We start from the raw sequence: 6,926 nt of genomic DNA, 5'->3' as shown, positions 1-6,926 counted from the left end.
AAACCGTTGTAAATCAGTTTTCGCTCTACATTTATTTTTACAATCTCTAAGTTCCGTCTGCGCAAACACCTTTTAACTTGGACCTATAATGTTCTATTTGTAATCCAATTACACAATGATGGGTTGTGCATAAAAAATAATTGTATTTAAGGTCATATACTTATTGAGTCATGAAAGAGGAAGACATCACAAAACAGTTCTTAGATCTGGGACTTTTCACCTCAAAACTATGCATTTTGCAGGTAGAACCTTATAGTCTCAAATCCTTGATCATTCATATCATAGGTTCTGGTGCTCTTTAAATGACTTACATTTTTTTCAACACTTTTTCAGAAGAATGGCCATATCTTAAGCTGTTTATGGTAAAAATAAATACAGGTGCCTTAGAGGTGTTGCTGTTTTTGTCTTGTACTACAAAAACCTCAATGGGAGGGGTATTTCACAAAAATGAAAAACTTACCACATTTTATTGATAACTAGCTAGGAGTTCACGGACTTTGGGTGTCAGAGACCAGACAAATATATCAGTTTACTCATCCAGAGCTAAACCTTTTAGTTATCCATAGGATATAGTGTATTTGTCATTTTAGGGAAATATCACTTTTTTTAAGCTGCACAATGCAGAAATCGCTTGCCATTTCCTGGTTGCTAAAACTCTAATAGTTAGCCTAATTTTAGTTTATGTGACAAAATAAAATGGTACAGTGTAGAGAATCATTGTACCATCTAAACCGCTGTGAGCAAAACTCAGCAAAACTTAAGAATGGGTAGCATAAAAATAGAGCACATCCATCAGATCTACCCGTTCTTAGACTTGCTTTGGATTAGAATGATTGATTTAGAACTCACATTTCTATGTGCATTTGGTCAGGTCGCCCAAAAAGTTACATATTGCTACTTTAACAAATTAACATGAATTTATATATTTGATGATGTGATTGGAAAGACATATTATCTTTATCTAATCATTAAAGGTCTGTACTTTTCTATTTAAATTGAAATAATGGTAACATTCTGTGACTGATAGAACCTTTGTTCTATTTGTAATTGCACCCACTTGAAAAAATATTTGCAAATGGTTTAGGATTTTGGTGCTCTGCCCTTTAGGTATCTTTTAAGGCTAGGACCTTAATGGGTTATGAAAGACGAATTCACTATAAAATGGTTCTGAGGTCCAGGATGTGAAAACTTGAATGCGAAATATCTCAGAACTAAGCTTTGCACAGATAGAACCGTATAGTCCCAAAGTCTCGTAATGTCAAATTCACTCAGGGTGAATCACAAATAATTTAAGTCACACTGTCTCGGTCCCGTGTTTTAAGTGCTTTCTCCTTTTTATTTGACACAATGTTAGTACTACCCAAATATGCCAATAAATTGCCAAAGGAACCCTGCAGGGTGGCGTTGAAATAAAAATCTGTCTGACCTTTATAAAGCAAGCGATTGAATAACTGTTTACTCTGAGCTCTGACACCAGTGGAACATTAAATGGCACTTTTGTATTTGACAGAGTGAGATGCAATGACAAAGCAGGTTTTCCAATGCATTAGAGATCAAACAGGAACTGAACTGGGTGCATGCTGTTGGTTGTACTCCCTTGTAACAGTCCTCTGCATCATAGATGGGCATGTTGCCTAGTAGCTTCCCTCGTGGTTATGTGGGGAAACCCATCCTTTACACAGGAAGTCCATGTGTCCACTGCACTCACACTGCTAGACTGATCAAAATGGAAAATCTACAAAGGAAATTATGTTAAAGGGCTAACATAATTCCTTTAAAATGCCTACAGTATATCAACATCATCTACTGTATGTAACTGTTTTGTTTTACTGATAATAAACAAAGCAACCCTTGAAACGACTATGTCTACACATGTTGACATGTACGATTACACTATATCAGCAGCATATGGTAACTGGAACAAACACAAAAGATGTAGACCATTTCAAAGAGCATTTACATTGGCACCCCAAACACAGAAGCAGTTTAACATGGAGTAAAGATCCACAACAAGAGTTAGTTGGACTCAGTTTCACCTCGCTGATGAAAGAGGCGGTGGGGAATATTGGCTTATCTCCTCTCAGCCACAAGTGACACCAAACCATTTTGTGCTAAAATGTCACATACTGTACACCCTGGTACTGACATGGCCAGTCTTTGCCAGGAGGACAAATCATTTGGTTGAACCCATCACTGCAGCTTTGATCAATTTCACAGTTAAATTCAGAAAGTGTTGCCAATAAACTTACCAGGGATCTTTGGGGCCACTTAGTAAAACAAACAGGCTGTGTCACAATACTCTTGAATACTTTCTTGTTTCATTCCCTTTGTCAAAGGATACTAATCTGAATGTTATGGATTGATAAAGGGAAACATAGGTAGCATCCCAATTCTCCACACTTCTCCCAAATTGTGCCCTCGCACACTCCCTCTAATGGATTGTAGATCTACTGTATGACTGGAAGTGTGCAAGGGCACACTTTGGGAGAAGGGTGGATAATCGGTACGCAGACTTTGGGTGTCAGAGACCAGACAAATATATCAGTTTACTCATCCAGAGCTAAACCTTTTAGTTATCCATAGGATATAGTGTATTTGTCATTTTAGGGAAATATCACTTTTTTTAAGCTGCACAATGCAGAAATCGCTTGCCATTTCCTGGTTGCTAAAACTCTAATAGTTAGCCTAATTTTAGTTTATGTGACAAAATAAAATGGTACAGTGTAGAGAATCATTGTACCATCTAAACCGCTGTGAGCAAAACTCAGCAAAACTTAAGAATGGGTAGCATAAAAATAGAGCACATCCATCAGATCTACCCGTTCTTAGACTTGCTTTGGATTAGAATGATTGATTTAGAACTCACATTTCTATGTGCATTTGGTCAGGTCGCCCAAAAAGTTACATATTGCTACTTTAACAAATTAACATGAATTTATATATTTGATGATGTGATTGGAAAGACATATTATCTTTATCTAATCATTAAAGGTCTGTACTTTTCTATTTAAATTGAAATAATGGTAACATTCTGTGACTGATAGAACCTTTGTTCTATTTGTAATTGCACCCACTTGAAAAAATATTTGCAAATGGTTTAGGATTTTGGTGCTCTGCCCTTTAGGTATCTTTTAAGGCTAGGACCTTAATGGGTTATGAAAGACGAATTCACTATAAAATGGTTCTGAGGTCCAGGATGTGAAAACTTGAATGCGAAATATCTCAGAACTAGATATACTACAGACATGGTGAGAACACCTCCAAGCCAGTCAGTGGGATGGGTGGGATTTTGGACGTGATAGATGGTCTTGATCAGGATTGCCACAATGGAATTGCTTCCCATTGAAGAAAATATTTAGGCAGCTAAGTAGCTACAGATTATATTTTTCCAGGAAGCTTCTGCAGGGCTATTTTAACAATTTACCCTTTAGCATTCCCTAACTATATTTGACATGAATTTTAAATAATTTGACAATGCCCAAATGATTGTCTATAAATAAAAATGACTGTGTAAATGCATGGTTGTCCTTGAGCTGTTCCTTTGACATGTTTAAAACGTAAATATGCTGTTTGAAATACCATCTGAGGGACAAATGGTTTGCCTGACATCTTAGAGAGTGCACTTTGGACAGTGATTGGTGGTGGCAGTGCAGACTATCTCCAAATCCCTTAATCACTCAAGCGAAAGCACATGTCCATCCTTGTCAGAGTGCTCCACTGTGTATATGTCAGAACTCCAACATTACAATAGAGCTTACATAATATTTCTTCAGCGTTTATTTTGCATGACAGCCCACTACTTTAAGCATACGAAACTGCACCACTTGCAAAACAAAATACTAAGTATGCTAAATAATTACACAGAAACAGTCCACAAGGGAGGTAGTGTATTAAAATAAACACTATGTTTTATTCTTAAATATTTATTAGTCAGCATCCAAGGTGAAAAATAAAGAGGCTTTCTTACTATTATGTATTAATAACAGGTCCAACCGTAGCCCATATTTTTAAAATGTATAGAGCAGGGCTCTCCAACCCTGTACCTGGAGAGCTACCATCATGTAGATTTTCGCTTCAACCCTAATCTACTGTAGCACACCTGATTCTAATAATTAGCTTGTTGGTAAAAAAAAATGAATCAGGTTAGTTACAACTGGGCTTGGAGCAAAAAAAACAAAGCAAGGGGTAGTTATCCAGGAACAGGGTTGGACAGCCCTGGTATAGTCACCCCTCAACACCTCAACCACTTGTAATCCGTAGGGAAAGCATTACCCATGAAAACATGCAGTATTTTGGATTAAACTGCAGATGCGCCAGGCTAGCTCCCCTGTGTTTTTTGCATTAGCATGATCAACCTGGAAATGCTACCTGCTGTCACTTTGTTTGTAAAGGACTCAGGAGTACTGGATATCTAACATGACATTGAGTTAAAGCCTTGCGACACACTTCAGTACATCTAATTCTGGGAACCACTAAGCACACACTAAACGTGGATGGAAAATATGAAGGCCGGTAAGAGAAACAAGTAGGTTAAAAGCACTAGAGAGTTGCCTGTGAGGGGATATGAAGACGTAGTTCAGTATTATGCTCTGACTCAATTGAGTTACAGCATGACAATGTGTCTGTCCACTGTAAGTACAGTATGCACATTGCATTGTTCCATGGGCCAAATTAAAAAAAATGTCTGCTTTCACATTGATATTCCCATGGTAAATTTCATACGTTTATGCTATTGACATTGTCACCTCAAGGGATATTTAGTCCTGGCTTGTCCCTCTTGTTATTACATATCTAGAAGGATTTTTTCCAAGACTTGCAAAGGATTTTCTGAAAGGCGCGCCGGAAATCCTGGTTGAAGATAGTGTAGATGGCGGGGTTGAGGGAGCTGTTACAGTAACCGATCCAGAAGAAGAACTTAAAGAGGGGATCGGGGATCTTACAGGGGTCCCCGCACACTCCGTGCAGGCAGTAGCTGAAGAAGAATGGGAACCAGCACACCACAAACACTCCCATGACCACCGCCAGCACAAAGGTGAATCTCTTCTCCCTGGCCTGGGATACCTTTTTCCTGGACGCAGAGCTCCTCCTCCTCTTCTTCCTCCTGGAAGCGAACAGGTCCATGGATTTGTTGCTGGCTCTGGAGATTCGGCTGGAGTGTTTGGAGATGGCGCTGTTCTTCCGGCTGGCTCTCTTGGCCCTCTTATGGTTCAGGTCTTGAGGTTTGGGGTGACCTTTGCCCTCTGAGGAGGAGCTCTCCTCCAGGTCCACCTCGTCTTGGACCCCTGTTGTCCTCATGCTGGTGGGCGTGGAAGGGCACTGCCAGTGCCCGTTCTCTTTGTCCCCGTTGATTTTGCACGAGGTGGCTTTGCTTAACCCATTCTCAGTCATTGTAGGTTCACCTGGACCATGTTTTTTCTCCGACATGCCCCTGGTCCTTGTCTTGGCCACTTGGTATATTCTAATATATACTAATATCATGATTAGGCAAGGAGCAAAGAATGACGCAATGCTAGAGGAAAGGATGTACCAAGTGTCATTGTTCAGCTCACATCCTGGGTACTGAGAGTTATCATTGTTCTTGTCTATTGATATTAACGGAGGAGAAGATATCATCGCAGATATAAGCCATACAATGACGATAATACATTTCACTCGCTTAGGAGTCCGTTTGAGATTGTATTCAACAGCTTGCGTAACGGACCAGTAACGGTCCAAACTGATTGCACACAGATGGACAATGGACGAAGTGCAAAATAAGACATCTAAAGCAAGGTAAATTCCGCACCAAACTTTCCCGAAATACCAATAGCCCATAAGTTCGTTTGCCAGAGAAAAAGGCATCACCAAAGTGGCGACCAGAATGTCTGCTGTGGCTAAGGAAACCAAAAACAGGTTCTGGGGTGCTTTCAGTGCCCGGCTTGTTAACACCGCAATTACAACCAGGACGTTACCGACCACTGTAAACAAAATAAGACAACTTACAAGTGCTGCAAGACTCGCTATAGTAGCCAAAGTATATGGACTTTCTGATGAGGAATTTAAATTGAAAACTGGGAACGCGTCAACTCCGCTTGAATTAAACGATCCCATCCCGTCTATGTGGTTAGTGTTATTCCAGAATAGTCGATTCAAGGAGAAGTAGTCATTTTATGCATATAGAGTCCATCAGAAAATATCAGGTCCAAGATAAATAGGCAGTATTGACATTGCCAAAATGAAAATGCACACAATGGTGAAGGAATGGATTAAATGCCATCTCCTGAATTAGATGCCAAATAAGACTTCTTCAAAGAGAAAATCACCAAACATATATCTGGCTAATTGACTAAACGAAGATGCCACCTTGCCTTGTACATGCACACTGTTATAGCATGACAGACAACCCTTCTCCATCGGCTGCTGCCTCCCTCTCAGTGCTCCGCGACATCAGAAAGCTGTCTCAGTCAGTGCCCATGTGTTGTTCACTTACAACTAACTGATTTCTGCCCCGCCCCAACACAGTGCATGATTTTCTTGGTAACTGTTACCTCATTGAATTACAGTATGCAATACTTTTGTATTTGTTATATCAGTTCAATAAGCTATTTTGTGAAAGACGACTAGGCTATATTGAAATAAGTCGTCTGACATTATATGATCATATGATGTATTGATTATAACTTATGCCAATACGCTAGATAACGGAACTCAAATTAAGGTAATTATGAAATGAGGGAAAACATTTTATTTGCGAACACATCTATTGTCACCTGAAATATATATTGTAACTGATTATTATAATCACTCCTTTACATATTACAAAAAAACAGGCTAATACATGAAAAATGCCAGTGATGAAGCTGGAATCAAATGCACTTGTTTTTTTTTATTCCGCTCATTGGGTGTTTTGAGTTGAGCTCATCAGCCAAGCTGACATCGACATGATG

General features: G+C 39.3%; 1 pseudogene across 1 annotated transcript; it reads right to left on the bottom strand.

Moving 5' to 3' along the window:
• Positions 1-3,878: 3,878 nt before the first annotated feature.
• LOC110531806 (alpha-2 adrenergic receptor pseudogene) lies at positions 3,879-6,435 on the bottom strand (annotated as a pseudogene). The gene has a single exon (XR_016483506.1). The product of XR_016483506.1 is annotated as an alpha-2 adrenergic receptor pseudogene (transcript).
• Between the last annotated feature and the right edge of the window lie 491 nt (positions 6,436-6,926).

The sequence above is a fragment of the Oncorhynchus mykiss genome, chromosome 9 (genome assembly GCF_057628025.1).
Source record: "Oncorhynchus mykiss isolate SJ-2025 chromosome 9, ASM5762802v1, whole genome shotgun sequence".
NCBI lineage: Eukaryota > Metazoa > Chordata > Actinopteri > Salmoniformes > Salmonidae > Oncorhynchus > Oncorhynchus mykiss.
The sequence above is the reverse complement of the archived record's forward strand: the minus strand, read 5'-3'. Positions and strand labels throughout refer to the sequence as shown.